General features: G+C 38.0%; 1 pseudogene; it reads right to left on the bottom strand.

Moving 5' to 3' along the window:
• Positions 1–12,726: 12,726 nt before the first annotated feature.
• On the bottom strand, positions 12,727–15,890 carry LOC143612644 (G-type lectin S-receptor-like serine/threonine-protein kinase At4g27290; annotated as a pseudogene).
• Between the last annotated feature and the right edge of the window lie 10,717 nt (positions 15,891–26,607).

The following is a 26,607-nucleotide window of genomic DNA, read 5'->3' as shown; positions in this document are numbered from 1 at the left end:
TCCTGTTCACTCCGTTTGTTGGATAGACTACCATAGGAGACAAGGAGGATGAAGAAGATGATAATGAGGAGGATGACGAGAATGAAGATGGCTGTTAGGACATGAAATGTCATGTGTATGTCCCCAGTTCTATCAGGATGGTTCGATATGAAAATAACGATCGTGAAACCAAGTTAACGGACTGAAAATGTCAAAAGAAACTGATTCGATCGAATCAGTGACTGATTCGATCGAACCAGGACTCATTCGATCGAATGAGATACTCATTCGATCGAATCAGTATACGATATATAAACGAAACTTAGGAAATTTCACAAGAGAGAGCACACATTACACACAGTCACGAACCTGCTACTGCCGAAAATCCTCTCTGCCCATCTTCGTCGTGTCGGTCTTTTCCTCCGTCCCTAGGTGTCAAACCGTCTTAGGAATCGTAACCGTGCGTTGTTGATCACCACCGAATCGCCGTGTTAGAGGATTCCGCACTCTAACACGTTGCCCCGTGAATCGTTGGGAAACCGTGTCCCGCACCGGTCCGACAAAGTGGTATCAGAGCCTTTGGTTCTAGATTCACGTTAGATTCGTGGTAAAATTCGTGTTTTTCTCGCGAAAATCGTAATTTTTGCCGGAAAATTCCGAATTTTTGGTGTTTTTGATCTTGGTGTTCGTCGTGTTCTTGTCAAAAACTGTTAAAATTGTCATACTTTGGTGTTTTGATCTTAGAATTGTGTGTTAAAAGTTCGAGTTTCGTCAAGAACGTTCCTCGCGTTCTTCGTGTTCTTCGTATTTTTGGTGGTTTTGATCCGTTTTTTGGTTGGTCTTAAGTTGTTTTTGTGTTAAAAGTCATATTTTGATCTTAAGTTGCTTCTTGATCTTCCAAGATTTGTGTTTTTGATTCAAAATTCGAAAATCCGTCAAAATCTTCTAATTTTGGAATTTCCAGATTTTCCGATCGAACGTGTCTATTTTTGGAACTCATTCGATCGAATAGCCTTCCTATTCGATCGAACAAGTTTAAACTTTGACCGAATCAGTTTTTTCCCGCCGAGAATTACTCCTAGTTCATTCGATCGAACCAGATTTGTTCGTTCGATCGAATTAGTCACCATTCGATCGAATAAGTCTTTTATTCGATCCGCCGATTCGATCTTTGTCTTATTCGACTGTCAGAACCCGTTCGATTGAACCAGAAACTCTTTCGATCGAACCTCTCAACCCATTCGATCGAACCAGATTCACTTTCGATCGAATAACTTACAGATCAGCATTTCAGAGAGACATTCGATCGAACCAGAACACATTCGATCGAATAGGTCACTCATCCGATCGAATCAAACCCATTCGATCAACAGTTCAACGTTAAAGCAAAGAAACAAAGATGGCTGCAAGTTCGAGTACCAACAAGAGGATTCAATCGATTCTCGAAAGTGATTCTGAATCGGGAAGCTATAACAAGCCACCAAAGCTAATGACTTTAAACGATTTTACAACCTGGAAGACAAGATTTCAAATTCATATAACAGGTGTGAATCCTGGACTTTGGGAAGCTGTTCAGACAACTTGGGTGCATCCGACAAATGATGATGGTGAGACTTTGAGTTACTTTAGGCTGTCTGAAGATCAAAGGATAGCCTTTGATGCTGAGAAGAAAGCCTTCTCGTTACTGTCACAAGCACTTTCAAGCGATCTCTTCCATCAGTTTAACCAGTTTACAACAGCGTCAACTCTTTGGAACGCACTGGTTGAACGATGTGAAGGATCTGACTCACTTAGAGAAATTCACGCACGGGAGCTCAAGCGTGAATTTGATTTGTTTGGTCCAGAATCGGGAGAAGACATTGAATCGTTACTGTCGAGATTCTATCATCTAATGTCAGAACTCAAGTCCTATAATGTCAAAACAACAGGGACTGAAAAGGTTAGATGTCTTGCTCAAGGACTTCCAACCAGCTGGAACACCTTCCTGACAGTAATGAGAAGAAGTCATCAGCTGGAGACGATTCTCCTGTCTGATTTTATTAAAGAAATCAGACAAGAAGAGGCTGAACTAAGAGCCTCCTCCAGAAAACCGAGATCAACTTCTGACAAATCACTCTACATGTCAAAACCTCCTATGTCAGATTCAACTGATCATGCTCCGATGAAGACCGCTTTTGTCTCCTCAACGTCAAATCAATCAAAGGGGACTGAAACGAGATCTTCCGTCCCACCATCAACTTCTGGAAACTCAAGTACTAACTCCGGACCCAAGTCAACGGAGAAAGCAACGTTGAATACTGAAGGCTTGGGAACAGTAACAGTGGAGGTTGCCAAAGAACACATGGCAACTCTAGGCACGATAATTGAGTCCTACAGTTTAATGGTGGCGGGTAAGCTAGGAAATAGTCATCTGGACAGTGATGACTATGAACAGCTTGACGAAGATGATATGGAACGCATAGACATTATGTGGGCTCTTGGCAGTGCGTTCCGAAGGGCCAGAAAGTGGACGAAGAAAACAGGTCAGGCCCTCTCAATAAACAACAAATCCAAGTTCGGCTTTGATAAAAACAAAGTAAAATGCTACAACTGTGGCGAACTTGGTCACTTTGCCAAGGAGTGTTCGAAGCCAAGAAGGGAAGGTCACCAATATCCCTTCCGAACCACTTCATCATCATCCACTCCTGCTGCAGCTGCTGCAACTGTCAACCTTGAGAGACAACTGGTCCCTCAAAATCAAACCGCAGCAAACAACGTCAACATCAACAATGAAACTGCTCTTGCAGTTCAAGGGGATGAAGGCGAGACATGGAACTTCAGCATCAACATGGCTGATGTCACAATAGTAGATGGAAACTCTGAAACCGAGTCTGTTGTTTCCTCGACCAATGAAGAATATATTGTCGATGAACCAGCTGCTGAAGTCCATGAAGAAGAACCTGAGGTTGAAGTGGTATCTTTGGAGATTAAGGAGGATCACGATAAAGAGTCAAATGTTCCTCAAATATCTCCATGTTCGACAATTCCCGCAGAGGCTGCTAAAGTTGAAGAAGTCAACGAAGTAGAGTCTAAAGCAACTTCTGCATCGTTTCTGGAAAAAGCTGGGAATCTTTGCTTTGCATTCATGGCAGAGACATCAAATGCCAAGGTAAGTTCTAACCCATCAACTCCCAAACCAGAAAATGTTAAATGTTTAAAATGTGAATTGTATGAACAAGAAATTCAATCTCTAAAAGAGAGAATTGAAGATCTCGAGGCTTACAAACAAGCAGCCTCAAGATCTTTAATGGAACTGACTGACGCGCTTGCACAGAATAAGGCTTGGAAGCAGAAAGAGTCTGCTTTTAAAGAAAAGATTGATAGCCTTAAGCGTCAGAACAAGGAACTTGAAATATGTGTTCTGAATCAACAAGATTCTATCAATTTTCACATAAATAAGAATAATGTTTTGAAAAAAGAATTGGAAAACTTGAAAGCTGATTTTGAATCATTGAATTTCAAATTAAAAAGTTACTCAAATTCATCTTATTTATTAGAACACATCATTCCCGAGTTCCGAGGCAAAAAGGAAAAAGGCGTGGGATATAACAATGTCCCACCCCCGATCCTGAATCAATTTGCAAGCACACCAGGAGCTGTGCCGGATGATGAATCAAATGATTATATACCCGAGGACACAAACCAAATTTCTAAGTCTAAGGGAAAAGAAGTCATTGACCCGGCTCCTGAGTCCAAACAAAATGTTGTTGCCACAGACTTAGGTTCCACAACTAAGTCGGGCCCACCACCATCTAAGTCAAAGGCAACAACAACAAGAAATTCTCAGAAGAAAAAGTTTAATCCTAAATCTGAGAAAGTCTATGTGGAACATAGTACCCAGTTTGTAAAGGAGGGTAACGTTAATGAAAAACATAATTTCCCAAAACACCCTCCTAGACAAACTACACCCCAAAATATCAAATCCAGGGGGTACTATGATAACCGACAAAAACAGAGTTATTTCTCTCCACCAAGTCAAAGGGGGAGAAACTACTGTTTTTCGTGTGGAGAGGTAGGGCATATAGCAAGATTTTGCTATAAGTACACGGATCCTAAGCAGTACATATCGACTCCGGATCCGAGGTATGCCAAGTCACCTCCTAGGAGGCGACCGACCATTGACGTTCAAGGTCAAGAACGGTTTCACACACCGAGGTCGGTTTCTCCTTGGAAACCTCAGCCAACCTCACCACACCAATCCCCAAACCCCTCAGATCCAAATGTTTCCACTTCGACAAGTGAAACTCAGTCTTCAACCATCTATCTCAAACATGTTGAGAAGAAGACTGACTTTTGGAAACCAAAGAAAACTAACACTGTTGACAACAATGTCAAACCAGAAAACAGTGTTAATGAGGGTAAATGGATTGAATTGTACATTCGTGATGAAAATGGAAAACCCAAGACCGTAAAGGCTTGGGTTTCCAATGATATTTAAACCTTTTGTTTTTGTGTGCAGGTTGCTCTATATGATCCAAGATTCAACATGTGGATCATAGACTCAGGAGCTTCCAGGCACATGACTGGAAACATGAATCTCCTTTCAAGTGTCAGACAAATAAAAGGAGGTGTAGTTTCCTTTGCAGGAAATCAAGGAGGTTATATCACGGCCCAAGGAATTGTGTCTAATGGGCGAATTTCGTTTGAGAAAGTTAATTTCATCAAAGAGTTGGAGAACAACCTGTTGTCGATAAGTCAAATCTGCGACAAAGGTTTCAAAGTTATGTTTGACGACCGAGATTGCCACATCTTGGCTAAGGATTTCAACTTTCCTGAAGACAAGGTTTTAATGTCAGCTGCACGCCAGAGTGATCTCTACATTCTGGATATGGCTAAGGCAGGGTCATCGTCTCCAACGGCGACATGTTTTGTGTCCAAGGCATCCGAACGTGATACTGTCTTATGGCATAGACGGATGGGACACATAAATGTCAGGAACATGAACAAGCTTGTGCACAACAGACTAGTTGAGGGAGTTAATCTGAGAAGCTTTCGTCTCCCTGATTCGTGTGTGCAGTGCAAAGCAGGAAAGCAAATAAAAAGGTCCCACAAGTCTAAGAGTTTCCACTCGATTGATATTCCGTTGGAACTCCTTCATATGGATCTTTTTGGCCCAATAAGCGTCAAAAGTATCTCTGGGCACTCATACTGTCTAGTGGTTACTGATGAATATTCTAGATTCTCTTGGGTGTTTTTCTTGAAAGTAAAATCAGAAACGTTTGGATGTATACAACTGCTGGTTACAACTATTGAGTCTCAATACAATCTGAAGGTTCGAAGAATGCGGTCAGATAACGGTACAGAATTTAAAAATGCGAATGTTGAAAATTTCTGCAAAGAAAAAGGGATCGTTCAGGAGTTCAGTGCTCCATATGTTCCACAAATGAACGGGGTTGCTGAAAGGAAAAATCGTACGTTAATCGAGACAGCAAGAACAATGTTAGCCGACTCAGTGTTACCTGTTACGTTTTGGAGTGAGGCAATTGCCAACGCCTGTTTCACATTAAATCGGGTAGGCATTGTCAAGCGCCACGGCAAGACAAGTTTCGAGCTTCTTCAACGACGAAGGCCTAACTTAGAGCACCTGGAACCATTCGGAGCTCTTTGCACGTTACTTAAAAGGCACGTTGATAATAAGTTCGAGGAGAAGATTATCAAGGGTTATTTTCTGGGTTACAGCGTACCTCTCAAAAAGGTCTTCAACAGAACAACAAAATTAGTTGAAGAATGGTACCATGTCGATGTTCAACGCTACACAGAACCAGCCAAGGGGACAGGAGAAGACTGGTTGTTTGATTATGACAAATTGTTCAAGTCTTTCAATCTGTATGAGATTGCTATTCAAATGATGTATGAGGCGCAAAATGCACCTCCTGATGAATCTTTGCAATCTTCAACTCATCCTGGTCCGTCATCATCTTCCTCCACAGAGTCTAGCGATCAAGTTCAAGAATCTTCCGAATCTGAATCTGAAGATGAATCTCCAGCAGATGATGTACAATCGGCACCAACTCAGGTTACTTCACAACCTTCATCGTCAAATCAAGAAGTGCCGAATGCAGATCAGCCTCTAACGTCTACTTCAGAGGCACCACAATCCGCTCCAGTTCCTGAGCCGAACTTAACTAACTTGGAACAAAATGTTGTCGTTCCTGACAATCCGGTTGTTAGGACTGAACGTGATCATCCACAAGACAACATTATAGGGGACATTCAACAGGGTGTCAAAACTCGTCGACAGCTGAATTTTGGTCTCTACACAGAAATGATGGAGTCAGGATCAGTTGCTCTTAATGCCCATGAATGCTTCTTAGCACAAGAAGAACCACACAGCACCACCGATGCGCTGAAAGATCCCAACTGGGTCTCAGCCATGCAAGAGGAATTATTGCAGTTTAAAAGACTTGGTGTGTGGAAGCTGGTGGATCTCCCCAAAGGACAGAAGAAAATTGGCACTAAGTGGGTACTAAAATGTAAACGTGACGATCGTGGAGTGATTGTTCGCAACAAAGCCCGCCTGGTGGTCCAAGGGTTTAGGCAAATCGAAGGCCTAGACTACAATGAGGTATATGCTCCGGTTGCTCGTTTGGAGGCAATCCGGATGTTCTTGGGGTATGCATCTTTCAAGAAATTCAAAGTATATCAAATGGACGTCAAGAGTGCCTTTTTGTACGGTCACATCGAAGAGACCGTATATGTGGCACAACCTCCAGGTTTTGAAGACCCATATCACAAGGACAAAGCCTATCTGCTCAACAAGGCTTTGTACGGTCTTCACCAAGCCCCGAGAGCTTGGTATAGAGAACTATCCAAACACCTTCTGAACAACGGGTTTAGAAGGGGAACCATTGACTGCACGCTATTCTCAAAAGAAAAAGAAGGAGATCTAATTATGGTACAAGTGTACGTGGACGACATCATCTTCGAGTCCACGAATAAAACACTTTGTAAGGAGTTCGAACAAGTGATGAAAGAAAAAATTGAAATGAGCTCCATGGGTGAGATGAAGTTCTTCTTAGGACTTCAAGTTGATCAAAAAGATTCCGGTATCTTCATTCACCAGACAAAATACGTCAATGACATCTTGAAACGGTTTGAGATGTTGAGTTCTTCTTCACAGGGAACTCCTTTAGAGGTTAATCACGGGATTAATCCTGACGAGAAGGGTGAATTGATCAATCCAACTCACTATAGAGGGATCATCGGATCTCTAATGTACCTGACTGCTTCTCGGCCAGACATAATGTTTGCTACGTGTCTCTGTGCACGTTACCAGTCAAAGCCGAAGGTCTCCCATCTGATTGCAGTCAAAAGAATTTTGCGTTATCTGAAGGGTACTCCAGATTGGGGTCTTTGGTATCCTTATGATGACAACTTCGATCTTCATGCGTATAGTGATTCGGATTATGGTGGTTGTAAACTCGATTACAAATCAACAACAGCAGGATGTCAGTTCTTTGGAAGTCGTTTAGTAACGTGGCAATGCAAAAAGCAGACGTCAGTCTCCACTTCAACAGCTGAGGCGGAATATATTGCGGCTGCCAGTCGCTGTTCTCAAGTTATTTGGATTCAGCAACAAATGCGTGACTACGGTATTGAATGTTCTGCTACTCCCATATATATTGATAATTCTGCTGCAATTTCAATTACCAAAAATCCGGTCCATTTTAGCAAAACGAAGCACATCGAAATTCGATATCACTTCCTTCGTGACTGCTACGAAAAGAAGTTAATCGATGTGATAAAAATCCCCACTCAGGAACAACGCGCTGATCTCTTCACTAAAGCATTTGATAAACCACGGTTTTTATATTTACTAGAGATCAACGGCGTTAAACGTATATCAGAAGATGTTCCTGAAGATATCATTTAAATTGTTTTCATTTTTTCTTTTCTTAAAAATTTAAAAAAAAAAATCCAAAAAGATTTTGTTTTTTTTTTATAAATTCTAGGGGGAGAAAGGTTTCAAGAAAAACCAAAAATTTTCAAAATTTTGAGAAGTTGATCTTGTTACAAGAAAGGTGATAGTACACAGACGCTATCATACTGAGACATCAAAAAGATTTGTTATTACTGTACAGCTTATTTTCATTTTTCTTATATTAAATTTTTATACATCACTATCGCTTAAAATTATGTCGGTTACCTCAGTTTGATGGACACATTTTCGGATGTGTTTTGGTCCTTACTTCTACTAGTAGATTATGAGGATAGCCATTAACCAGATGACTGAAAGTGATCGGGGCGGGTTTTGATGGGTTTTTTATTCTTTCGCTGAAAAATAGTCGGTTATACTTAGTTAGAAGGACACATACTCGTATGTGGTCGGTCCAGTTGATCCATTGGATCTTCAGGATAGCCGTTTACCTGAAGACTTTGACTTGATCGGGGCGAAATAATTTAAACGTTATTTTTTTTAAAAAAAAAGGACATTCATATATATTCAGAAAATGAGAAATTGATCCAACCTTGGAAAATGATAGATACACTGATTCTGTGAGCTTAACTAGTGAAGTTATTAGGCTTAAAAGGCTTTAGAACGGTCATTGTGTGTCATGGTAGCTTTTTATGGTGCGTAAAAGTAGATGTGATACAAACTAAATCTACTCGATTTTACGTGGAAACTCCTTAAGAGTTTTGTATGTCTTCATATATATCTTTCCGAATGATAGGCAGAAAAGCGATTACCCAGTCATACACGAGCCCATAAGTGTTCTGATTCCTGTAAAGATAGTGTGTGAAGAAACTGCAGTGATCCAGATTCGGGACTTGCAATTGTTTACTACTCTGAAGTCTATGTAACATTCAAAAAAAAAAAAAAAAAAAAAAAAAAAAAAAAAAAATTTACCTTATGAGTGATTGAAACATTCTAGAGTTAACAATGTCAAGACTTCTCAATCATGGAGTAAGAAAGAAAACGGGAAGCAGATGAAGACACTTACAACCTTAATCAGACACTATGGGTCAAGGTCAATTCGGGGTGACTTGGGGAAAGCCAAATACGCTTTGAGAATAGATAGGAGGCATCATAATCTCTGAGTTGTTACCCACTTAAATTTTGAGACATAATTGAACCTAACTCGTATCACAGAAACGATGAAAACCATTTTAAGTTATTTACATGCTCACAACCTGTTTCTTTATGTCATAATACAGCTAAACACGGATCTGTGTGACAGTCACGTAATTAGTATGATTCCTGTTCGGATCTTTCTCACAAAAAGAATATTCATTATGTCTTGTTTAACTTCGTATATTCTGTTAAAAAAAAAAAAAAAAAAAAAAAATTCCCGAAAAGTCTCAGTAGATAGTCATATACGTCTGTATGATTTCTTATTATAGATCCTTCTCAACCAAAAATAATGTGTTTTAAATTTTTGTACAGTTGTTTATTTCAGTTTGAATATTATAAAAAAAAAAAAAACATACAAAAAGATTTTTATTCTGAATTAATTTTTTTTAATTTTATTCTGTTTTTTTTTAATGAGAAATCATCGTGACAGGTAGTCTGATCCCTGTCTGTTCCTACTAAATGTTTATCCAGTGTGTAGGAATGAAAGAAAACTTCATGCAGGTTGCTAAATGTTCATCTGTGCAACAGGCTGTGCATGAAAGAAAGAATGAAGTGACAAGAAAACCCAAAGATGTTTGAGCCTGATATTTTTCCATTTGTTACTAATGTAATTTGTTTTGGAACATTGTGATAGATTGTGCTTAAATGTTTATCTAAAATTCCAATTGACAGCTTCTCAGGATATGCGGAACCTATGGTAAGTCTGACTGACTGAACCATTTGATCTTGAGAGAACTTCATGAAGAAAGGAGTTCGTGGATGCAACGTGCGCACCACTAGCTTTGAGAAAAGAGAGAGTGAGATAACTCCAAGGGGGAGTTACGATCGAGCAAGAGAACTCGATTGATTATAAGTAAATAGAACTGGCTCCAAGGGGGAGTTTGTTAGGACATGAAATGTCATGTGTATGTCCCCAGTTCTATCAGGATGGTTCGATATGAAAATAACGATCGTGAAACCAAGTTAACGGACTGAAAATGTCAAAAGAAACTGATTCGATCGAATCAGTGACTGATTCGATCGAACCAGGACTCATTCGATCGAATGAGATACTCATTCGATCGAATCAGTATACGATATATAAACGAAACTTAGGAAATTTCACAAGAGAGAGCACACATTACACACAGTCACGAACCTGCTACTGCCGAAAATCCTCTCTGCCCATCTTCGTCGTGTCGGTCTTTTCCTCCGTCCCTAGGTGTCAAACCGTCTTAGGAATCGTAACCGTGCGTTGTTGATCACCACCGAATCGCCGTGTTAGAGGATTCCGCACTCTAACACGTTGCCCCGTGAATCGTTGGGAAACCGTGTCCCGCACCGGTCCGACAATGGCGATGATCCATATGATAGTTTTGACAAATATCCGAGCAATGATAGTAGCTCGGATGACAATAATGACGGTGGTGATGGAGATGGCGGAGTTGGTGGTGCAGTGGAGCGGGTAAACAAATGACTCCACATGAAGGCATGCCGCGGGATGATCCTTCCTCTTCCGATCCCCACAGAAAATAAAAATAAGAGACACGGACGCTGCGGTGGAGAAAGGCTTCTCGTCTATCTTTAATGTTGATCAATGTGCAGGTACCCTGTCTCCAATACAAGAAGAACTTTGATACTGAAGAAATAAATTACTCTCCTTGACCAGACACACCGGTTCGCGATGACAAAGATCCGGAGCAAGAGCCTACTAATGTTGTTTCTCTTCCCGCCAAGCCCAAGACAAGAAAGAAGAAGTGGCACATTATCTCTAAGGTTGCTAGCATGCGTGGTAATTACTATCGATACCATGATGACTCGCTAATTGTTTATGCCAAATGGCATGCTGAAAGTGAGTCGTGGGCTATAAGGAGGGAAAATGGTGACCTCACATACCTGCATCACGTTGAGCTGCATTCACTTTCCGAACTAGATATGAACTATTTCAAAAGAGTGGCTGGTGACGGTATTGGTGAAAAGAAGCTCGAGGGATGGTTCAAGAGGCATTTGCATCGGGAATGGAAGCAAAACTACCCGAACTTCAAGCACAACAAGGGTAGGTCTTATCTGCATCAGATAGAGACGGATCCAGTCACCGGAAAGAGACGCACAACATGGAGATACAAGACGCCAAAAGAGGTGACTGAGGGGCAACCAATCTTTCATGGAGAACCGTTTACGACCAACATGCTTCATGACTTTGTCCGTTGGGATTTTGACAATGTCACTGGTGAAGCTATTGTCGATCCGTTGCAATAGCATGCATCCTTTTCGTCTGTTTGACGAGCATGAGCTTATGGGTCTCGTCAAGGATGATTTGTTGAAACTGTACCATCATCCTCTGCTCACTAATGAAGATAACAACAAACCGAACATAGAAAAAATAGTCAACAACTTTTTTCGTCCGTTGTTGACTATCAACTATTCTATATTGAAGATAGCTTTCATTACGAGACCGACTAAGGACGAAAGCTGAATAAATAACACTAAGATTAGAGGGAGATTGTAGGGCCATGTTTTGTGTTGTAGTCTTTTGTATTATTTAGTGTTATTCACAATGTATTCTAGTTAGCTTTCGTTTTCTTTCAAAATGAATTGAGACATATATACGTAACGAAAATTTTGAGTGACACACAATAAAAGGGGCTTGTGACTTCATCGATTAAATGCTAAGACAGTTTGAAAAGTAATGTGAAATGCAAACCGAAGGAAATTATAGGAGATGAAGTTAATATGTTTTCTTTATTTTGATGATAGATTGTAAATTTTATAGTTGCTCGTAGCTTGAATGAGATTGAGTTGCTTCAGTTGAATTATGGTTTATCAAATTCTTATTTTATGGTGATTGATATATTGACTGTAAATTTAAAACATGCTACATTTTTCTTAATAAATACACACATAATTATAAACTATCTATTAAACGGGTTATAACATATCATTTATTTATGAAACTCATTCATAATCAAACCCTAAGTATATTATAACTTTTTTACAATAAAGAAAATTAAAATACAAAAAATAAATATTAAAAAACGAAAAATATAAAACAATCGTTCTCTCAAGCCATCAGATTGCTTTATTTGTAAATGACGGCTTCTCACGTATTTTACCCGAATGCACAGGTAAATGTCTCACCAAACTCAGATAGCTCTTAAACGGGTTAATACATCTCATTATATTAAAAATTAATATTATCAAATATTTGATATGAAAATCCTGTAAAATAGGGATATATTAAAAATTAATATCCTATTTTATTTAAAAAAAGATATTATTTATAATTAATAAACAATTTTATAATAAAGAAAATAAACGGGCAATGGGTATCACGAAACCCAAATAGCTTTTAAACCGGATTATAACATATCATTTATTTGTGAAAGCATTTTATCATCAAAGCTCAAGTATATTAATTATTAACTTTCTTACAATAAATAAAATTAAAATCCAAATATATATACAAATATTAAAAACGAATAATATAAAACAACACCCATGGGGAATAAAATCTAGTAATTATATAAAGACAACCTATGACACTTTTAGACAGATCTCCAACCAAATGCGTTTTAAGTTACAAATTGAAAATACAAGTCCCATCCTAATATAGTGTTTTTTTTTAAACTAAAAGTTACATCTTCTTTTTCTCATCATTATCTGCCATCTATTTCACTTACTGTCACTCCATTATTTGATGATGGGCGAATTGCAACAGTATTACTTTCACTTCCCTGTATGAAGAAAGCAGGTTTTTTGGGAGAAGGTCGTGATCCTTCACCAGCCAACATGGCAACCACAGCTGCTGTGGTAGGTCTATCTTCGGCTCGATGTTGTACACATAATAAACCAATGTTTATTGATCGCAACACTTCACGAATAGACCATGACTCACCTAATGATATGTCAGTTAGATCAAGAGATTTGCCTTCTTTGTGAAGTTTCCAAGCCTAAAACAAACCAGGTAATCAACAAAGATTAGTTCTATTCATCAATGAAATGATCCTATTCTACACACTTACATGTCCAAGAAGGTTAACATCATGGTCATGCTCATACACAAAATCTCTATTTTTCTTTCCGCTCACAATCTCTAACACCAGAACTCCATAGCTAAAAATATCAGACTTAACCGAGAACAAACCGTTTGTTGCGTACTCCGGAGATATGTAGCCCCTGTGTAGAAGGTATATATATAACACCGTGAAAATGATCAATAGATAACATGCAATATAAATGAACTGAAAGTTGAGAGGATTCTTACAAAGTTCCCACCACTTTCTTTGTATTTGCTTCGCTCTCATGTCCATCAAACATTCTAGCCAAACCAAAGTCTGATATTTTCGGATTCATGTCATGATCGAGTAAAATATTTCCTGCTTTCATATCCCTATGTACAACTCTAAGTCGGGAATCTTGATGAAGATAAAGAAGACCTCGGGCAATCCCATGGATAATGTGGAAACGTTGTGGCCAGTTGAGTAATGACTTCCTTAAATCATCTGATGAATATGCAAAAAGTTGATGTACCTATACTATATAAATTTATATTCTTCTCTACTGGTATAAATTACTTCTTCGGATTTGAAAGAGAGCCATACCAAATATAAACCAGTCCAGGCTTTTGTTAGGCATGTATTCATAAACCAGCATTGTCTCCTCGCCTTGAATGCAGTATCCTAAGAGCTTAACCAGATTCCTATGCTGAAGTTTAGCAATGCATATAACTTCATTCTTGAATTCCTCAAGCCCTTGTTTAGATGCCTTTGAAAGGCGTTTTACAGCAATCTCCTGTGCTTCTTCTAGTACACCCTGGATTATTTTAACATTATTAGACATACAGTTTTTTTTTTCACCATGGGCATTGATGTTTATCGCCCTGCCTCATTACCTTGTACACTGGACCAAATCCACCTTCTCCAAGCTTGTTTTCGTCAGAGAACTTGTTGGTTGCCCTAGAAATTGTTGATAAAGTAAACACGGGCAACTCTATACTTCCCTTCTTTCTGCTACTGTTATGATCTTCTTCTAGGACCTTTGCTGTTGCATGTAGAAATTAATTATAAAAGGTAGAGACAAAATTTTTTTTTTTCCAAAAATCTGATTAAATGGTATTAGTTAGACCAATTTCACTTGCCTTCTCGTTCTACATCTGTTCTAGTATTTCTCTTAATCCAAATGCAAATTGCTATAATCACAAACAACCCTGCTAATGTTGACAAACTGATTGTAATAATTAATCGTCTCTCTTTTGGGAATCTAGAACGAGTTCCATGGGTTCCACCAATAATGGGTGTTGACAAATTAGCTGTAACAATTACAAGTTAAGTTAAAACAAACTAATGTCAAATTTGGTGTAATCAATGCTATGGTTATACGAATATATAGCATATATATGCCATATAAGCGCCCCTGTTGATTTAGTTTGTAAAATCTAGAAAGAGAAGCTTAAAAAGCATGAATAACTACGTAATCAGATTAAAATGCTTTTGCATAAACATGAAGTGCATTATTTTTTCAATTGATTACTTACATAATAATTCCGAGGCAGCCAGTCTAACATAAAGATCTTGTCCATTTAATGTGTAAACTCGCATATCAATCAAATCACCAAACCATAGCAAGCATCCAACTCCACCAACACTGATGTTTGGATTTGTGTAGGCAGTGCAAGAGCAGTTTTTCTTACAAGCATCCTTACATTCTTGAAGGCTCAGGTTGGCATCGAAGACAGCATTCTGAGTGTCTGGCAATTTTAGGCTTGAGAATTTCTGAAATCCCTCTTCTGGCGCGCAATCCAAAGATTTAATTCGTCTACAACCACTACTCCAGTTATCACCACTGATTTCTCGTGGGTTTTTTAGTTCAAACCCTTTCAAGCACCCACAAGTAGAAAAGGTGACGGTATTACAGATTCCATATGGGCCACATAGTCCATAACTATCACATTTTTCGGACGGAAATGTGAGGTCCTGCATCCATTCATGCTTGTGCAAATCTAGATGCCAGACCTCATACTTCCCGCTTGGAGTTACCATCAACCTTAACAACTCATAGACACTCTTAAAATTTAGAACAAAATACATCTCATTTTCAGTTACAATCATATCATAGTTGAACGTATAAACTGGGTTAGTTTTATAGATTGGTTCACCAGCGAAGGCTATGCCATTATACGGCCCAATCCTTCCTTCAATAACAGACCCTTTTTTAATATGTACTTGTTGATAGTTACCCTTAGCCATTGAAAAACTTATTGTGTACTCACCTGGGGAAGGATCATCTGCACTCTTCCATGATGTCACGAACATTTCTCGTCCGGTCACGAAATTCTTCCCCAACTTCATTCCTGGTAAGTAGGTATCTCCAGGGTAATCAAAGCTTTGCCAAATGATAGTTTTGTTTTCATTCATAATTACGAAATTGCCGGTATCTAAGAGTTGTGCTATGGGATTGACATTTGTGACGGATGCAGAGGAATTGGATGACCAAATGACGGTGCCGCTACCATTGACAAGAGACATAAGCCCTTGGCTGTCCAATTTGACTATTCCGTTGGTATTGGGGTTTCTCTGTTAGCAACCCATGTAATGACATGAGGTGTCATGTTCTTATTCTTATACCATATCGCCAGGTATCGGTTTTTGGAACTGCCAGGGCTAAAGAAGCCTAGCTCGAACGTTGAGTTCCATGAAACAATGGTCTCACCATCTATGAAGTTTTGATGCACAGCTATGGTGTCGAGTGATGAACTGCAGGATGTTCTTAGCATGAGAAAGAACAAGGTAATAGAAAAGAGTAATATTGCGGATTGATTCATATCAATGCACTGATTCATTGAATTGCTTTTTTTGGATATCGATTAATATATAAAGCCAAATATCATTGTCCAGGGAGATATTTTTCTATCGTTCTACCAGGAATGAGATTTCTGTCATATGATTGACTTTGAATAATCATATTCCTGACTAAAGCTGATACAAGATATTCGGGACGTTAGACCAAGTCAACGCCCCTCCCAAACGCTTTTGGGTAATTCCATTGACAAATGTTAGGCCAAGTCAATGCCCCCTCCATAACGTTAATTTGAATTTTCACATGTTGGCCAACGGATTCTTCCATTATCAGTCCATCTTAGCTTTTTGAGCCTTTGGGTTTGGATGATGATGGACCCAACATTCCACCAAGCGGCTATATGGATATCAATAATTATTTTGCCACTAAGCGTGAAGGTCCATTCCATTCCATTCAAGTTGAGATGTTCACTTTAATTCTTTGGCAAAGTCGTCGTACCACCGAACCTTTAAAGTGACATCATGTTTTTCCTACAACAGGCAATATCATATACCCGACTGTGTGTGATCCTTAAAAAATTAAAATTAATTGTTTTTTGGAATTTGTGGAAATTAATTATTTTTTAACTAGAGGCCATATGAATGTTAAAACAATTGCACGTTTTCACAAGTGAAATCACGAGAACAAATGATAGATTGATAGGAACCCGTAGAGTGGGTTAGGCTCCAACAACAAGAAGAGAGAAACAAGAACCTTTTTAACAATTTTCTAATAAATGTTTCTCAAACCAAGGTTGCAATTTATAGGAAAACAATGCATAAACTTAAGTAGGAAATGAAAACAACTAGGAAACATAATTAGAGAAAAATAAGGAAAGTAAATACAAGATAAATTTGGATAGTAGCTTGACTTGCAAGCAAAGTCTTCTTAATCTTAATCAAGAAGCTTTTTTGGAACCGTCTTTACTCGCGTGGGTCGGCCCGAGTTTTTGGTTTGGGCCTGCAGTTTTGACTGACCCGCATCATCACTCACTTCCCAAAAAACGACCTCGTCCTCGAGTTCCAGCTGAAAATGAGGGTATTCTAAGGCGACCACGTCTTCGTCTTCATCTTCCCATGGGGCCTTAGTGACATCCAGTTATGCCAATGAATTAAAATTCACTGTGACCCTCCGAGTTCTTTCGTTTGTTGAGAATGGCCTCGGGAACATAGGATTCAACTAAAGTATCATCGATTGAGTCGGGATTGGGTTTGGTTACTTCCTTGGTATTATAGCCCTCTTTTAAGAGTAAAACATGAAAGATAGGGTGAATCTTGGAGGTAATTGGCAAAGCCAAATGATATGCGAGTTTGCCAATTCTCTCCAACACCTGATAAGTCCCGAAAAATCATTTGGATAGATTATGATGTAAGCGTTTATCAATTGAAGTTTGGAGATACTTTTGCAAACGAAGATAGACCCAATCACCCGGTTGAAATTCTTTTTTTGTCCAAGCGGTGTTTGTTAGCTTGGTTAGCCATTCCCGCACGAGCTTTATTGAGGGAAAACTAGAGTTTATCCAGCAACTTCTTGTGTTTAATCAACGTGGAATCAATAGATCTCGTAGTCGTTGCATTTGCATTTTAATCATGAATAGCCGTAGCTTCTCGACCATAGACCCCGTGAAACGGGGTCATTTGGATAGAAGAATGGTATGAAGTATTATACCAAAATTCCGCCAAATAAAGAAAACGAGACCACATTTTAGGGTCTTGATAAACAAAGGCCCATAAGTATGCTTCTAAACAACGGTTAACAACCTCTGTTTGGCCATCCGTTTGTGGATGGTTGGCACTAGAGTGAAGGAGTTTCGTTCCTAATTGCTTGAACAGTTGTTTCCAAAAATGGCTCAAAAATATGGGATCACGGTCGAAAACAATCATCTTAGGTAAACCATGTAGTTTGTAAAACTCTTTAAGAAACAATGACGCAAGCGACGCTGCATTATAAGTAGCAGGTTGCGGAAGAAACCTAGCAAACTTAGTTAGTCGATCGACAATGACCCAAATCGAAGACTTTCCTTTAGACATTGGAAGCTAGGTGACGAAATCCACGGAAACATCTTCCTAGACGAGCAAAGCGACTGGAAGTGGTTACAATAACCCATAAGGCCGGTGTGTTGGGCACTTTGTAACTTGACACGCGTGACAATGATGAATGAAAGTCATAACATCAGATTTAAGGTGTCGCCATGAAAAATGTGGTGTCATGTGTTTGTACGTGGCATTGATTTCTGAGTGGCCACCCAGTGTAGAAGAATGAAATTATCACAAAAGCTTTCGTTTCAATTCGGGAATATCGGGAATAAGTAGCTTACCGTGGACATCAAGAACTCCGTTACAAACCAAATGGTTGGGAAGACTCCTCGGATTGGATAGGACCTTGGCGGATATCTCTTTACTGGCCACATCAGTTTGATAATGTGATCGTAATTCTTCTAGCCATGTCGTCATCGACTTTATTTTCTTTCCCTTGTTTAAAGTGCATCTCAAAATCGAACCCCAAAAGCTTTGTTATCCACTTCTGTTGGTTCGGTGTATGGATGTGTTGGGTGAGCAAATGTTTCAAACTATGGTGGTCGGTAAATATGCGAAACCGTCGACCCAATAAATACTGTCTCCACTTTTTTACGGCTTCAGTGATGGCATAAAGCTCTCGATTATAGGCAGACTGATTTTGCATACGTGTGCAAAGTTTCTTGCTAAAAAAGAGATGGTCGTTCCTGTTGGGACAATCGGCCCTAATTGCCAAGCCTGATGCATCGGTGGTAAGGTCGAAAGGACGAAAAAAGTCTAGCAATGCAAGAGTTATAAGGGATGTCATGGCCTTTTTAAGTGATTCGAGCACATTGTGAGACAAAGGGGACCACATAAACTTAGGAAGTTTAAGGATGTCGGTTAACGATGTAGCAATTCGGGCATAGTTTTTCAAAAAACGATGGTAATACCCTGTGAGTCCCAATGCGCGAATGGTAGTCATGGAGGTCAGTGGAGGCCAATTGTGAATTGCAGAAAGTTTCTCCGGTTCGGCTTTAATGCCCTCAGCGGAATTACATGAACCAAAAAAGGTATCTCGAGTGCACCAAAAATGCATTTGCTAGGTATGGCATGATAATGATTGGTCATGAGTACTTGAAACACATGCTCCAAGTGTTGATAATGTGATTCCCATGATGGACTAAAAACCAATATATCATCGAAGAAAACTAAAACAAATTTGCGTAAGACCGGAGGAAATAGGTCGTTCATTGCGACTTGAAACGTGGAGGGATCATTGGTTAAGCCGAAGGGGATCACCAAAAATCATAATGACCATCTATGGTTCAAAATGCTGTTTTAAAAACGTCCAATGGTGCAAACCGAATTTGATGATAACCGGCCCGTAGATCGATTTTGGAAAAAAACCATGGACCCATGTAGCTCGTCTAATAATTCATCCACGGTCGGAATTGGAAACCGATCGCGAATCGTAATAGCGTTGAGGGCACAATAATCAACACAAAATCTCCACGAGCCATCCTTTTTTTGAACTAATAGGACGGTAGACGAGTAAGGACTAGTGCTGGGTTTGATGACCTCTTGTTGCAACATCTCGGCGATAAGATTGGTCATTATTTGTTTTTGGAAGTGAGGGTATCGGTAGGCTTGAAATTAACGGGTTTAGAATCAGGAAGGGTTGGAATATGGTGGTCATGGACTTGGTGAGGTGGTAAGGATAACGGTTTGTCAAATAGGGTATTGTAAGTTTGTAATAATTTGAGGATAAGTGGGTTGTCGTGAGATAAAGAGTTGGTGGTTGTGGATTTAGTAGGGTTGTTTTGAAAAACTAACGTGTGAAGCAAAGCCACCGAATCTTCCCGAATTAAACAATGAAGGGAGCTTGTAGTAACCAAATTATTGAATTGTTCGCCTTACAAAACACAATCAGTACTGTCCACTTTAAACGTTAACTGTGGAATCGAAAAATCCGTAACAATTTGCCCAAGCGTACTTAACCATTCGATCCCTAAAACAATATCCGCTCCTTCGGTTGGAAGAACATAAAACGGAACCAAAAAAGTTTTATGGTTAAGAGAGGTACCTGGGTGGCAATAGGTGGTACATTCGATGCGTTGCCCATTCCCAACCATAACTATAACTGAGAATGGTTCTATTGCCTGAGCAGCTAACTTTAGTATCGTGGCCACACGTGGTTGTATAATTTTATGGGTGGAACCGGAATCGATGAGTACAATAACTTTTTTATCGTGAATTCCGCCCATAAGCCGAAGTGTACGAAGGGACATTAACCCTATTGACTTTCATGGAAAACCGACATTAAATACATAACCTCTTAAATACCTTCTTCCCAAGCTTGGCTCGATTCCGATTCGAGCTTGGCTTGAGCTAGGATTTTGGTACATTTCCTTAGTTGTTTGATGGAGATTGAATCACGAAAAAACACCTCGTTTCCCCTCGGATTTGGGTTCGATTGGAAGGAGTGTGTTTGTATGTTTGTAGGGAGGCTTGGATGGTGGAAATGAGGGTTTTAGGATTTTAGGGAGATTTAAAGGGTTTATGTATTATAAGCCCATGGACCATAAGGCCTATAACCATCCCCTAATTCATATTTTATTTTCCAAGCCAAGAACTAATCTTATTATTATTTAACATAATTGAACAATACCACGTAACTAAATAAATAAAATTTTTCTATTTATTATTTGAAAAAGTAGGATGTTACACGGTAACAAACGTGCTCTCGAGTAATGCCGCAAACCGTGATGGGCAAAATTCTAGTTTAGGTTATGGGTAATTTCAACTTTGTATCAGGCCACTCTTTGATAAAAATAACACCATTTTGGCTATGATTGAAGAGCAACCTTACTTTTGGAACATATAAGCAATCAATGCTCGGGTTCAATTACTACTTGTACTAAAATAGGTGTTATGTTTGTCTAGATTTAGCTCAAGCCTTGTTTGATGTTTAGGAGTCTGTCTGTTCGTGGGTATATTTTTAATTTATTTGTGTCAGTGCATTGGTGAACAAACTTTAAGATGTATTTTAGTTCGTTATAGTGAAATTTGTTTTAAGATGTATTTTGGTTGGTTATAATGTAAGTTTGGTCATTAAGTACAACTATTAAGAGCTCTCACTAAACAGATATATTTCATTCAACATGAAATAGTTTAGAGGGGTAAAATAGTAATTCTGCATAGTCATTCAGACGTCTAACCAAACAAAATCAACACTTATTGTCGTAACACTTTGCTTCTCTTATTATGCTCATGTGCTTTGTACCTTCTGCAGCGGTGTTTGTCATTTAACTTTCCAGTTTATATTGTTTCAATTAGTCATGTTTATAGTGACCATCGTCAGAGGATAATAAAGTCATCGAATTAGAGAGGAGGTTCTTAGCTGTGCATGTGTTCAATCGTCTGTTGTCATCTTTCGATCGGTTTGTTTTTGCTTGAGGTCTCTCACTCTGATATCTTTGTACTTGAGTGGTATAATCAGAGGAATAATTTTACAATTCTGCCTACAAGGTGTTTGATGAAATGCTTCTTAGTGATCAACTTTAGTTGTCGTTAATTCTGCTTACAAGGTGTTCGGTGAGATGCTTCTTAGGGTTCGTTTGCTATTGATTTGCAACAACACTAGGATTGTGAAAGTGCCTAATCATTTGTGAGTTGAACGTGCCATGTTTTGATGTGCAAAAAGCGGTCTATAAAAACTTAACATAATATAGGCACTCTAGTTTTAAATTTATAAACCTAGACTCTCTTAATGCTAGACCACTAAACAGGTAAGTGTACCTATCGACTGTAGTAAAGCCTAATGAAGTCCAGGATATCGAACCCAAAGGACACTAGCGACTCCTAAACTAAACTCTGAATAAAAACTTAAATAAATATATTTAATTGATTTTTGTGTTTTTTATGTATTAACTATGAACTAAAGAATACTTAAACTAAAACTGATACTTACACTAATTATTTTTGAATTTTTATTTATTTTATTTTAAAACTTATAATTAATTTAACTAAATTAAACTAAGAAAAATAAATTATAGCTCTAAGACTTAGAAGAAAACAATAATGAGAAAGGCGTTACCTAGACAAAAACAATAATGAGAAAGGGCGTTACCTAGGCTTGAAATCCTATTTGTGAATCTTTGAAGCTTATCGGCTATGAAAACTATGATGGAACCGGGATCTAAAGATACGACACCCTAGACATCCTAGTGGATCCCTGATCATTCACTGGGTGTGACCTAAAAGGTTTACCTAAGGAACGTATGACGCAAACCGGTTGGTTGGATTACTTCTCAATCTCTCCAACAATATTAAAGTACTCTAATGACTAGATCACCTCTCAGTATCACTAATCACAATATATCCGGGAGTGTCAGGGACATAAGGAGTAACCTAAAGATCCTCAAAAGACATAGGATAGCAAAAATCAAAAGACGATAAGGGGGAAATCTACTCTCGGGCAATCTATGCCCAAACCACCTAATGACCAAGACAACCCCAACTATCTATTACCTCTCAATCTCAAGATAGGTAGAACACTTAAAATCTCTAAACCCTCAAACAATAGTTCCTATGGAATATGTCGACTATAAACCATAAACTAGTTACGAACACACAGTAGGTAACCTAATAAGCGTCTACACATGAAAAACATTCACAAAGACACATATGGAGCTATTGAATAAAAGCAAATTAAAAATAAGTATGCATATTCATCTTATTAAACTTCAAAAAGTTTATTACTATAATATTAGTCCAACACTAATCACCCAATACTGACAAACAAACCAAAAGTCAACAAATATTCATTCAAAACCTAGGCAACTAATAAAGTTTTAGCCAATAGTCATGCTCAAAACAATAATAAAATAAATAAGTTCAAAGACTAAATTCATAATAAAAATAAATAATTCAAACCAAAAGAACCGCCTTTAGATGAGTAGATGTGAAACCGGGGCACTCTCTAATCGATGAACACTTGATTGTTTCCTCCTCTCTTTTCCTTGCTCGGACAAACAGTAGCCACCAAGATAAAAAAGAAATCGTCCTCAAAAAAATACCTTTGGACTTGCGGCAGCTTCTCACAAATTATATTAATATTTCTCTTGGAATTCTCTTTTTGCGTCTGTGCCCACATCCTCGTTGTAGGGTTTTTCTTTTCCTTCCAATCAATATTCAATTTAGAGCATTGTTTTGTAGGTTAATATGAGGAAGGATAAAAAAGAAATGGATTTTTTTGTGAGAATGATAGGAACCAATTAGAAAATTGACACGTCATAAATTAGTAAGTCTCATTTAGGGTATTTTTGTCTTTGGCAACATTCAATATTTAAGGAAATTATTTAAATATTTTTGAAATTGGCATATTATTATAGGGATTGGATCCGGTAGAAATCATGTTTTCTATAAGAATGGTGAGAACAAATCTAGTTCGTCTATTTTTTTAATCTATGGATGAGATTTATGATACATCACCAAATTAACTTAATTACAATTTTAAAAGGGATTAAGGGTATAACTGGAATTCCAAAATAACTAAATCTCAAGAAAATAGCACATCATTTATATACTCGTCCGTTACAAAATTTAAAGAGACAAATTTAGAATAAAATATTATGGATCACTAATAATTGCTTCATATAAATCAAATATTGTTATTTTACGAACTTGAATTGCCACATTTTATTTTCTTTTTAGAAAAATGAAAGATGATTTTACGTGTTGTTATTATGTAAATACTATGTTGTTATTAATATGGACAAGACTCGCTTCATATATTCAAATGATGTATTGGTTTCATTAGTCTGCTGTGTTGGTTTCATTATTTTGGTGTTGTGCTGGTTTCACTAGTTTATTTGTGCTAGTATCATCATTCAGTTGTGTTATGTTGGTTTAATAAATTGATTGTGCCGGTTTTAACATTTCGTTATAATTGTAACTTGTGGAATGCAAGCGACATAGTCTAAATTATAATAATTTTTTTAACAAAAATACATTGTGCTGGAAATAGATTTTTTGGTGTTGTTATGCTTGATGTTCATGATTCATGAAAGCTTATTGTGATATTACAAAGCGTTGATTTTAGCACATGCATGTGAAGTATATCAACACTTTTGTTTGTGGAGAAGTATAACAACACATTGAAAACAGAAGGGGGATTGTATCCGCATAGCATTATGCTTCTCAATGAATTAATTAGGGTATATGAGCATTCCAATGACAACAATGAGATTAAAAACAACAAAATAATGAAAAAAACAAAAGATCTAAAAGTACTTATCTAAATAAGCAGCATTTATATGATCAACATAGTCCTTTATTTAACCAACACATATATATTGATTATCATTTTACGATGCAAACACACAATAATAAGAAAAAAAAGACCGAAGAAGAAGATGCAATTGAATAAGGCGGTTGAATAACTCGTATGATGAAGAGCAATGGTGAGTTATATGAATCAGTTTTGAAAAATTAAAATTGCAAGACAATAGGGATATAATAATAGAGAAAGGATCAAATAGAAATGGTTTTTTTTGTCAGAATGATAGGAACCAATTAGAAAATTGACAAGTTATAAATTTGTAAGTCTCATTAAGGGTATTTTTGTCTTTGGCAACATTCAATATTTAAGGAAATTATTTAAAGCTTTTTTGAAATTGGCATATTATTATATCCCTATTGTCTTGCAATTTTAATTTTTCAAAACTGATTCATATAACTCACCATTGCTCTTCATCATACGACTTATTCAACTGCCTTATTCAATTGCATCTTCTTCTTTGGTCCTTTTTTGTAACATCCAACTTCTGTTAAATAATAAATAACATAAAGTTTATTATTAACTGTGTGTCGTTAGTTTAATTGTGCGCGTGTTTATGTTTGGATAAGATTTTGTTTGGAAATTGGTAGTGGGTGGTGGGGCCCTTAGACCCCCTATATATATCTCATCTTCTTCTCCATTCCATTTCTTTACCCCCCCCCCACACACACTCAAGAGCACACACTTTTCTCTCTAATACCCGGATCCGAATTCAAGCAAAAAGGAAGAACGAATCTTGTGTGTAAACACCATAAAACAACAAGAACACATCCAGATCTACGAGTTGGTCCAGATCCAAACCGAACCCGAAGTAAAAGGTAAGTTTCGGTTTAAATGATTAAGTTTTATGGTTGGAATCGACATGCAAACCGATATAATGATAGATCGGGTTGTAAAGTGTAAGAAAAACATAAACTTGGTGAGTTTTAATCTCACGGGTGTGTTATAGGACAAAAAGATAATGTTCGGACTAAGTAAAACACGGGTATACAAAGTTGGTACAACCCAAAACCCATAAAAATGGCAAAATCGGGTCCTAAGGAAGAGTCTAGGAGTAAAATGGCTTTAAAATGGTAAAAAACGAAGAAAGGCAAGAATTTCGCATCGCAAGGCCATGCGAAGCGAAATCAGTATTTCGCATCGCACAGCCATGAGAAGCGAAATAGATATTTCGTATCGCACAGCCATGCGAAGCGAAAAAGGCATGCGAAGCGAAAAAGCTATGCGAAGCGAAATAGGCATACGAAGCGAAATTCCATGCAAAATTCCTCCCATGCGAAATTGTTTAAGTTGTTATTAAAACGTGACCCGATTCATTTTCTGATGCGTTTTTGTTAAAGGACCTATTAATGAAAATAAAATTTTTCCGTGCTAGGGGCTATGCCCCTTGGACCTTGCTAGGGGCTACCGCCCCTAGACCACACTACCAAGGGTGCTGCCCCCGGACCCCAATTAGTTGTGAGTTCATTAATGTAGATGTATGAGGTAGTAGGGGTAATAGATAATTGACACTCGTAATGTGTTGCACTGTTAGCTGTGCACAGCTAAGGAAGGGCATTACCATTAACGGCGAGAGAAACCGACTTCAGGTGTGTTTCTAGCCCCTTTATCTGCTATGTTTTCGGGGCTGTGTGTATACTCCTATGTGATAGTTGTTAATACAATTACCTTAAGTGGTAAGTGTATGATATGTGTAAGATATATGTATGACTAAGTATTGAATATTATTATGGAATGTTTATAAGAATGAATATGTATATATATGTATATACATGACTAGAAAGTATGTATAGTATGCATGTATGAAAATGAATGTATGATAGAGTGACGAGACAAGTATGGTTATCTGAAACAGAAGGGACCAGACCCTAACAATATCTGAGACAGAAGAGACCAGACCCTACTAATATCTGAGACAGAAGGGACCAGACCCTAACAATATCTGGTCCCTAACAATATCTGAGACAGAAGGGACCAGACCCTACTAATATCTTAGACAGAAGGGACCAAACCCTAATAATATCTGAGACAGAAGGGACCAGACCCTAATAATATCTGTGATGGTAGAGATAGAATAGCCTATGGTATACCATAGGGTTTTATGAAAGAAGGTATGTAAGAACGTATGCATGTATGTAAAGTATGTATGAAAGAAGTAATAGTAAAATGAGGTAAGAATACGTATCTTCGGACACGTATGAGTATGGTATGAATGAAATGTATGTTAATTGATTAACTAGAACTCACTGAGCATAACTGACTTTTTGTATGCACGCAGGCAAATAGGTTGAGGCAGCTGGCTTGAGGAGGGACACATGGCACGAGCTAAAGAGACTGGCATCTATGAAGAAGTGTTATGACTATTT

Source organism: Bidens hawaiensis, unplaced genomic scaffold (genome assembly GCF_021521415.1).
Source record: "Bidens hawaiensis isolate Kalapana, Puna unplaced genomic scaffold, B.hawaiensis_p1.1 tig00035141_1, whole genome shotgun sequence".
In the NCBI taxonomy this organism is placed as follows: domain Eukaryota; kingdom Viridiplantae; phylum Streptophyta; class Magnoliopsida; order Asterales; family Asteraceae; genus Bidens; species Bidens hawaiensis.
Note: the sequence above shows the minus strand (reverse complement) of the source record. Positions and strands in the feature narration are given on the sequence as shown.